This window comes from Thalassophryne amazonica, chromosome 16, assembly GCF_902500255.1.
Source record: "Thalassophryne amazonica chromosome 16, fThaAma1.1, whole genome shotgun sequence".
NCBI lineage: Eukaryota > Metazoa > Chordata > Actinopteri > Batrachoidiformes > Batrachoididae > Thalassophryne > Thalassophryne amazonica.
This window is the reverse complement of record NC_047118.1, coordinates 77,999,650-78,008,325: the sequence shown is the minus strand read 5'-3', so window position 1 is coordinate 78,008,325 and position 8,676 is coordinate 77,999,650.

Below are 8,676 nucleotides of genomic sequence, written 5' to 3'. Positions count from 1 at the left end.
ACAATATGAAATACTATATTCAAATAATAATATATGACATAAGTATACCTCTTTGTACATCTCACCTTCAAACACAGTCTCATACGACCATCCGTGAGAAATCTACTTAAGCTCCCAATAATCTATAGGAATACAAACTTCCTACGGGCACTGCACTAGTAATACAACCCCAATTCCAATGATGTGTAAAATGTAAATAAAAACAGAATGCACTGATTTGCAAATCCTCTTCAACCTATATTCAATTGAATACACCACAAAGACAAGATATTTAATGTTCAAACTGATAAACGTGATTGTTTTTGTGCAAATATTTGCTCATTTTGAAATGGATGCCTGCAACATGTTTCAAAAAAGCTGGGACAGTGGTATGTTTACCACTGTGTTACATCACCTTTCCTTCTAACAACACTCAATAAGCGTTTGGGAACTGAGGACACTAATTGTTGAAGCCTGGTAGGTGGAATTCTTTCCTATTCTTGCTTGATGTACGACTTGAGTTGTTTAACAGTCCAGGGTCTCCAGGGTTGTTGAATTTTGCACTTCATAATGTGCCACACATTTTCAAAGGGCGACAGGTCTGGATTGCAGGCAGGCCAGTCTAGTACCCGCACTCTTTTACCACGAAGCCACGCTGTTGTAACACGTGCAGAATGTGGCTTGGCATTGTCTTGCTGAAATAAGCACGGACGTCCCTGAAAAAGACGTTGCTTGGATAGCAGCATGTGTTGCTCCAAAACCTGGATGTACCTTTCAGCACTGATGGTGCCATCACAGATGTGTTAGTGCCCATGCCATGGACACTAACACACCCCCATACCATCACAGATGCTGGCTTTTGAACTTTGCGCTGGTAACAATCTGGATGGTCTTTTTTCCTCTTTTGTCTGGAGGACACAACGTCCATGATTTCCAAAAACAATCTGAAATGTGGACTCATCAGACCACAGCACACTTCTCCACTTTGCATCTGTCCATTTCAAATGAGCTCGGGCCCAGAGAAGGCGGCAGCATTTCTGGATGTTGTTGATGTATGGCTTTCACTTTGCATGGTAGAGTTTTAACTTGCACTTGTAGATGTAGTGATGAACTTTGTTAACTGACAATGGTTTTCTGAAGTGTTCCTGAGCCCATGCGGTAAGATCCTTTACGCAATGATGTCTGTTTTTAATGCAGTGCCGCCTGAGGGATCAAAGGTCACGGGCATTCAATGTTGGTTTTCGGCCTTGCCTCTTACATAATAATAATAATAATAAATTTTATTTGTAATGCACTTTACATTTGACACCAAATCCCAAAGTGCTACAGTATAACACAGAAGACTATAAATCAATGTAAAAGCAATAAAACAGTAACAATAAAATCAAAATAAGAAAACAGCAGCAGTTATTAAGTTAAAGGCCAGAGTAAAAACGTAGGTTTTGAGTCCTTTTTAAAAAGCATCCACGGTCTGTGGAGCCCTGAGGTGGTCTGGGAGGGCGTTCCATAGACGGGGAGCAGCCACTGAGAAGGCCCTGTCACCCATGGTCTTGAGCTGTGTCCTGGGCACGGCTAGATAGTGCTGTTGGCCTGACCGGGTCCTAGTGGAAGTGTGTGGTGTGAGCAGTTCAGTGAGGTAAGTGGGGGCCACACCGTGAGACAGTGATGAGTGTGCAGGAGAACTTTGTATTTAATACAGCAGTGAATGGGGAGCCAGTGGAGGGAGTGAAGTGTTGGGAAAGTGTAGTGACATGGACCCACAACAGGGGGCGTAAATGAAAGGACAATGGATAAGCCAAAAATAACAATTTAATGTTGTGAATTGCACAACGGAATACAGACAATTGCAGTTGAGAAGTACAATCAATCGTACAAAAGGTGACGTGTGGGCAGGCTCGAGGATAGAAGACGTCTGTCCAGAGAAGAGCCGGATCCCACACGGCTTCCACCGCCAACGGATCTGAAGAACACCGGAGCCGCCAAGTCCTGGGACCCCAGGTGGCCACCGTCTCCAGCTGTCAGACCTGGTACTGCTGGCAGAATCAGAAACAGTTAATGGTGGGTGTGTGAATACACACCCAGGAATCTCTCAGTACTCAGTTCCTCCAGGAGGGAGAACCTCCACCTCCAAAATAGGAACACCTGTGCAGCTCCTGTCAGTCGCTTCTCTGGATGGAGTGAGAGGCGAAGACGTCGCAAACCCACACTATGCGCCAATCCAGCAGAAGACTGTATCCACAGAAACAAACGGCTGCACACAGAACAATATTTAGTCACGGTTCAGACACAGCAGAGAATATTACCTGAGTGGTAGCTGATTTCTCGGCGGGGAGGTGGAGTTGCAGTCCAGCTTTTATGGTGATGTGGATGATGATAGTAGAATGAGTGACAGCTGGTGCTGTTGATGAGTGACAGCTGTCACTCTCTGTTGCTCCGACGCCCTCTCGTGCTTGAAGCCCGCACTTCAAGCAGGGCGCCCTCTGGTGGTGGTAGGCCAGCAGTACCTCCTCTTCAGCGGCCCACACAACAGGACCCCCCCCAACAGGCGCCTCCTGGTGCCCGACCAGGCTTGTCCGGATGCCGCCGGTAGAAGTCGGCCAGGAGGACCGGATCCAGGATGAAGCTCCTCTTCACCCAGGAGCATTCTTCAGGTCCATACCCCTCCCAGTCCACCAGGTAATGGAACCCCCGACCCTTCCGACGGACGTCCAGGAGCCGACGCATGGTCCATGCCGGCTCCCCGTCGATGATCCGGGCAGGAGGCGGCGCAGGTCCGGGGGTGCAGAGTGGTGAAGTGTGGTAGGGCTTGAAACGTGACACATGGAAAACAGGATGAATCCACAGTGAAGCTGGCAACTTCAGCTTCACTGCGGCCGGACTGAGGACTTTCAGGATGGGGAATGGTCCAATAAATCTGTCCTTGAGTTTTTTGGGATTCCACTTGAAGAGGGATGTCCTTGGTCGATAGCCAAACCTCCTGCCCGGGCTCGTATGCAGGGGCCGGGGAATGCCAGTGGTCTGCATGGGCCTTGGCCCTCGTCCGGTCTTTGAGCAGGGCAGAACGGGCGGTACGCCACACCCAATGGCACTTCCTTAGGTGGGCCTGGACCGAGGGCACCCCGACCTCTCCCTCCACGAGCGGGAACAATGGGGGCTGGTACCCCAAACACACTTCAAACGGGGAGAGGCCGGTGGCCGATGGCACTTGGCTATTGTGGGCATACTCGATCCAGGCAGACGGTGGCTCCAGGCCGTCGAGTGCGCGGAGGTCACGCAGCGGAGGGCCTGCTCCAAATCCTGGTTCGCCCGCTCTGCCTGTCCATTCGTCTGGGGATGGTACCCGGACAAGAGACTCACGGTGGCCCCCAGTTCCCTGCAGAAACTCCTCCAGACTTGAGAGGACAACTGACGACCACAATCCGAGATGATGTCTGATGGAATCCCATGCAGATGCACGACGTGGTGGACCAGGAGGTCTGCAGTCTCCTGGGCCATTGGGAGCTTCGGGAGGGCCACGAAGTGGGCCGCCTTGGAGAACCTGTCCACTATCATGAAGATGGTGGTCATGCCCTGGGATGGCGGGAGGCCCGTGATGAAGTCCAGGCCGATGTGGGACCAGGGGCGATGAGGCACGTGTAAAGGCTGGAGGAGACCTTGGGTCTTATGATGGTCCGCCTTGCCCCTGGCGCAGGTGGTACAGGCCTGGACGTATTCCCGTATGTCGGCTTCCATAGACGCCCACCAGAAGCGCTGCCGGACCACTGCCACGGTTCTTCGCACCCCCGGGTGACAGGAGAGCTTGGAACCATGACAGAAGTCCAAGACCGCAGCTCTGGCCTCTGGTGGGACGTACAGTTTGTCCTTCGGGCCAGTCCCCGGGTCCGGGTTCCGCGCAAGGGCCTCCCGGACGGTCTTCTCCACGTCCCAGGTGAGGGTGGCCACAACAGTGGACTCGGGGATGATGGTTTCTGTTGGGTCCGACAACTCAGCCTTGACTTCCTCCTCGTGCACCCGGGACAGGGCGTCAGATTGTTGATTCTTAGTCCTGGGGCGGTATGTGATCTGGAAGTCAAAACGCCCAAAGAACAGTGACCAGCGGGCTTGCCTGGGGTTCAGACGCTTGGCGGTCCAGATGTACTCCAGGTTCCGATGGTCCGTGAAAACCGTAAACGGTACCGATGCTCCCTCCAACAGGTGTCTCCACTCCTCAAGAGCCTCTTTCACCGCCAGAAGTTCCCGATTGCCGACGTCATAGTTCCTTTCAGCCGGGGTCAACCTGCGGGAAAAATAGGCACAAGGATGGAGAACCTTGTCGGACTCCCCGCTCTGGGATAGCACGGCTCCTATCCCTGAGACAGAGGCATCCACTTCGACTATGAACTGGCGATTTGGATCGGGCTGCACCAGGACTGGTGCAGTTGAGAACCGGCGTTTCAACTCCCTAAACGCGGCTTCAGGTGAAGGGGACTTTAGTGGAGGTTAGGGCTGTCAGGGGGCTAACTACCTGACTGTAGCCTTTGATGAACCTCCGATAGAAATTTGCAAAGCCGAGGAACTGTTGCAGTTTCCTACGGCTTGTTGGTTGGGGCCAATCTCTCACCGCCGCAACCTTGGCCGGATCAGGAGTTGGAGGAGATTATGAATCCCAGGAAAGACAAAGAAGAGCGGTGGAACTCGCACTTCTCGCCCTTCGCAAACAGCCGGTTCTCCAACAACCGCTGCAGGACCTGACGTACATGCTTGACATGGGTCTCAGGATCCGGAGAAAGGATGAGTATATTGTCTAGATATACAAAGACAAACCGATGCAGGAAGTCCCGCAAGATGTCATTAACCAAGGCCTGGAACATCGCGGGCGCATTGGTGAGGCCGAACAGCATGACCAGGTACTCAAAGTGACCTAACGGGGTGTTAAATGCCGTCTTCCACTCGTCTCCCTTCCGGATCCGAACCAGGTGGTACGCATTCCTAAGATCCAATTTGGTGAATATTTGGGCTCCATGCAGGGGCGTGAACACCGAATCCAACAGAGGTAACGGGTATCGGTTGCAAACCGTTATTTCGTTCAGCCCTCTGTAATCGATGCATGGACGGAGTCCGCCGTCTTTCTTACCCACAAAAAAGAAACCCACACCCATCGGGGAGGTGGAGTTCTGGATCAACCCGGCAGCTAAAGAGTCCCGGATGTAGGTCTCCATTGATTCGCACTGGACGAGAGAGGTTGTACAGCCTGCTGGACGGGTACTCAACGCCCGGGATCAAATCGATGGCGCAATCATATGGTCGGTGCGGGGGAAGAGTGAGTGCCAGATCTTTGCTGAAGACATCAGCAAGATCGTGGTACTCCTCAGGCACCGCCGTCAGATTGGGGGGAACTTTGACCTCCTCATTAGCTGTCACACCGGGTGGAACCGAGGATCCTAAACATTCCCGGTGGCAGGTTTCGCTCCACTGCGTCACAACCCCAGACAGCCAATCTATCCGGGGATTGTGCTTTACCATCCATGGAAAACCCAAAATCACACAGGAGGTGGAATGCGTTACAAAAAACACAATCCCCACCCTGTGATTACCAGACAACCAACGTTACTGGCTGTGTCTGGTGTGTGATTAGTGGAAGAAGGGTGCCATCTAGTGCCCGTACCTTCAATGGTGAAGGTAGAGCCACCAGAGGGAGCCCAACTTCCTTTGCCCATCTGCTGTCCAGCAGATTCCCTTCCGACCCCGTGTCTACCAGTGCTGGGGCGTGAAGGGTTAGATCCCCACTTAGGATCGTGACTGGGATTTGTGCGGATCTGCGGGGTTTCCCCGCGTGCGTGTTATGACCCACCCTTAGCCCAGATTCTAAGGGCGGGCGTTGTAGTTTAACCGCTTGGGGCAGTTCTTCTGTATGTGCTCGCTCGAGCCACAGAAAAAACAGTCCCTGCGGGCCAGCCTCCGTTGTCTGTTATTTGATTTGACTTTGGCCCTGCTCGTGTCCATAGCTTCGTCAGCAGGGGGAGCTGTTGCCACACAGAGCTCTCTGGCTGTGGAGCGTGGGGACGGCGGCACCCTTTCGGACCCGGAAGGAAGAGGGATGGTTCGTGTCCGGCCACGCCCCCTGCCCTGCTCCCGACTATGTTCCTCTAATCGGTTATCTAATCGTATAACCAGGTCGACAAGCCCGTCAAAATCCAGGGGTTCTTCTTTAGCCAGCAGATGCTCCTTCAGGACCGGAGACAGTCCGTTTATGAAGGCGGCGCGGAGTGCAACAGTATTCCAGCCGGACCTCGCTGCCGTGATGCAGAAGTCGACTGCATACTCCGCTGCACTCCGACGCCCCACGTTCAAAGCGGTCTCGCCTCTATTAGGGTGATCAAAAACCTGTTTGAACTCCCTCACAAACCCAGGATATGTCGTTAGGAGCCGTGAAACTCTTCAAATAGACCATTCCTCTGCAGATGATAAGTTAGCTGTTTTACAACTACCCTTTCAAGAATTTTTGAGAGAAAAGGAAGGACTATATAGACGATTATGGACTGTAGATGATGGAACCCTAAATTCCTTGCAATTGAACGTTGAGAAACATTGTTCTTAAACTGTTGGACTATTTTTTTCACGCAGTTGTTCACAAAGTGGTGATCCTCGCACCATCTTTGCTTGTGAATGGCTGAGACTTTTGGGAATGCTCCTTTTATACCCAATCATGACGCTCACAATTAGTGTCTCAGTTCCCAAACGCTTATTGAGTGTTGTTAGAATGGGTGATGTAACACAATGGTAACCATACTACTGTCCCAGCTTTTTTTGAAATGTGTTGCAGACATCCATTTCAAAATGAGCAAATATTTGCAGAAAGAAAAAGATTATCGGTTTGAATTTAAAAAACTTGTCTTTGTGGTGTATTCAATTGAATATAGGTTGAAGAGGATTCGCAAATCATTGTATTATGTTTTTATTTACACTTCACACAGCATCCCAACTTCACTGAAATTGGGGTTGTAAATAAAAAAAAAAAATGTTTTATGTCTACTTTTAAAAATCATGTTTTTTTCCATATATCAGTTTATTCATTGTACATTTTAATTTGTTCGTTCTTTGGCGTAACGTGAGAGCAGAGGGAACAGTTTTCTTGTGTCACTCCTGTGTTGATTAAAAAATGTCCAACATTTCTCTCATGAATGAGACTTTAAAGCTATTTTTCTGTGAAACAGCAATCTTTAAAGCAACAAATTAACAACTGAAAATCAAAGTTTTACAGAATCTTTCACCATCTTCTCACAATTCTTTTAAAAGTAAACAATGAATAAAATCTATTTAGCCAAAGAGTTTCCTTCATCTCCACATCAGCATTGCAATTGTTTTGACTGACCTTTGACCCCTGGGTCATTTTGCACTCCCTTTGGCAGTGAATCCCATCTTCTTCCAGTAACAAATAAAATGGTTTGCTTCTTGAAAATCTTAATCTTAACCGACACTGGAGTCTGCAGCAAACATTTTCTAATACAGTAGTGTTCAGAATAACAGTAGTGCTATGTGACTAAAAAGATTAATCCAGGTTTTGAGTATATTTCTTATTGTTACATGGGAAACAAGGTACCAGTAGATTCAGTAGATTCTCACAAATCCAACAAGACCAAGCATTCATGATATGCACACTCTTAAGGCTATGAAATTGGGCTATTAGTAAAAAAAAGTAGAAAAGGGGGTGTTCACAATAGCAGCTGCTGTTGACGCTACAAACTCAAAACTATTATGTTCAAACTGCTTTTTTAGCTGTGAATAACTAAACTAGTACTTAGTTGTATAATCACAGTTTGTCATGATTTCTTCAAATCTGCGAGGCATTAATTTTGTTGGTTTGGAACCAAGATTTTGCTTGTTTACTAGTGTGCTTGGGGTCATTGTCTTGTTGAAACACCAATTTCAAGGGCATGTCCTCTTCAGCATAAGGCAACATGACCTCTTCAAGTAGTTTGACATATCCAAACTGATCCATGATACCTGGTATGTGATATATAGGCCCAACACCATAGTAGGAGAAACATGCCCATATCATGATGCTTGCACCACCATGCTTCACTGTCTTCACTGTGAACTGTGGCTTGAATTCAGAGTTTGGGGGTCGTCTCACAAACTGTCTGCGGCCCTTGGACCCAAAAAGAACAATTTTACTCTCATGAGTCCACAAAATATTCCTCCATTTCTCTTTAGGCCAGCTGATGTGTTCTTTGGCAAATTGTAATCTCTTCTGCACGTCATTTATTTAACAGAGGGACTTTGCATGGGATTCTTGCAAATAAATTGGCTTCACACAGGCGTCTAACTGTCACAGCACTTACAGGTAACTCCAGACTGTCTTTGATCATCCTGGAGCTGATCAATGGGTGAGTCTTTGCCATTCTGGTTATTCTTCTATCGATTTTGATGGTTGGTTTCCGTTTTCTTCCACGCGTCTGTTTTTTTGTTTTTTTTTGTCCATTTTAAAGCACTGGAGATCATTGTAGATGAACAGCCTATAATTTTTTGCACCTGCGTATAAGTTTTCCCCTCTCCAATCAACTTTTTAATCAAACTACAATGTTCTTCTGAACAGTGTCTTGAACGTCCCATTTTCCTTAGGCTTTCAAAGAGAAAAGCATGTTCAACAGGTGCTGGCTTCATCCTTAAATAGGGGACACCTGATTCACACCTGTTTGTTCCACAAAATTGACGAAC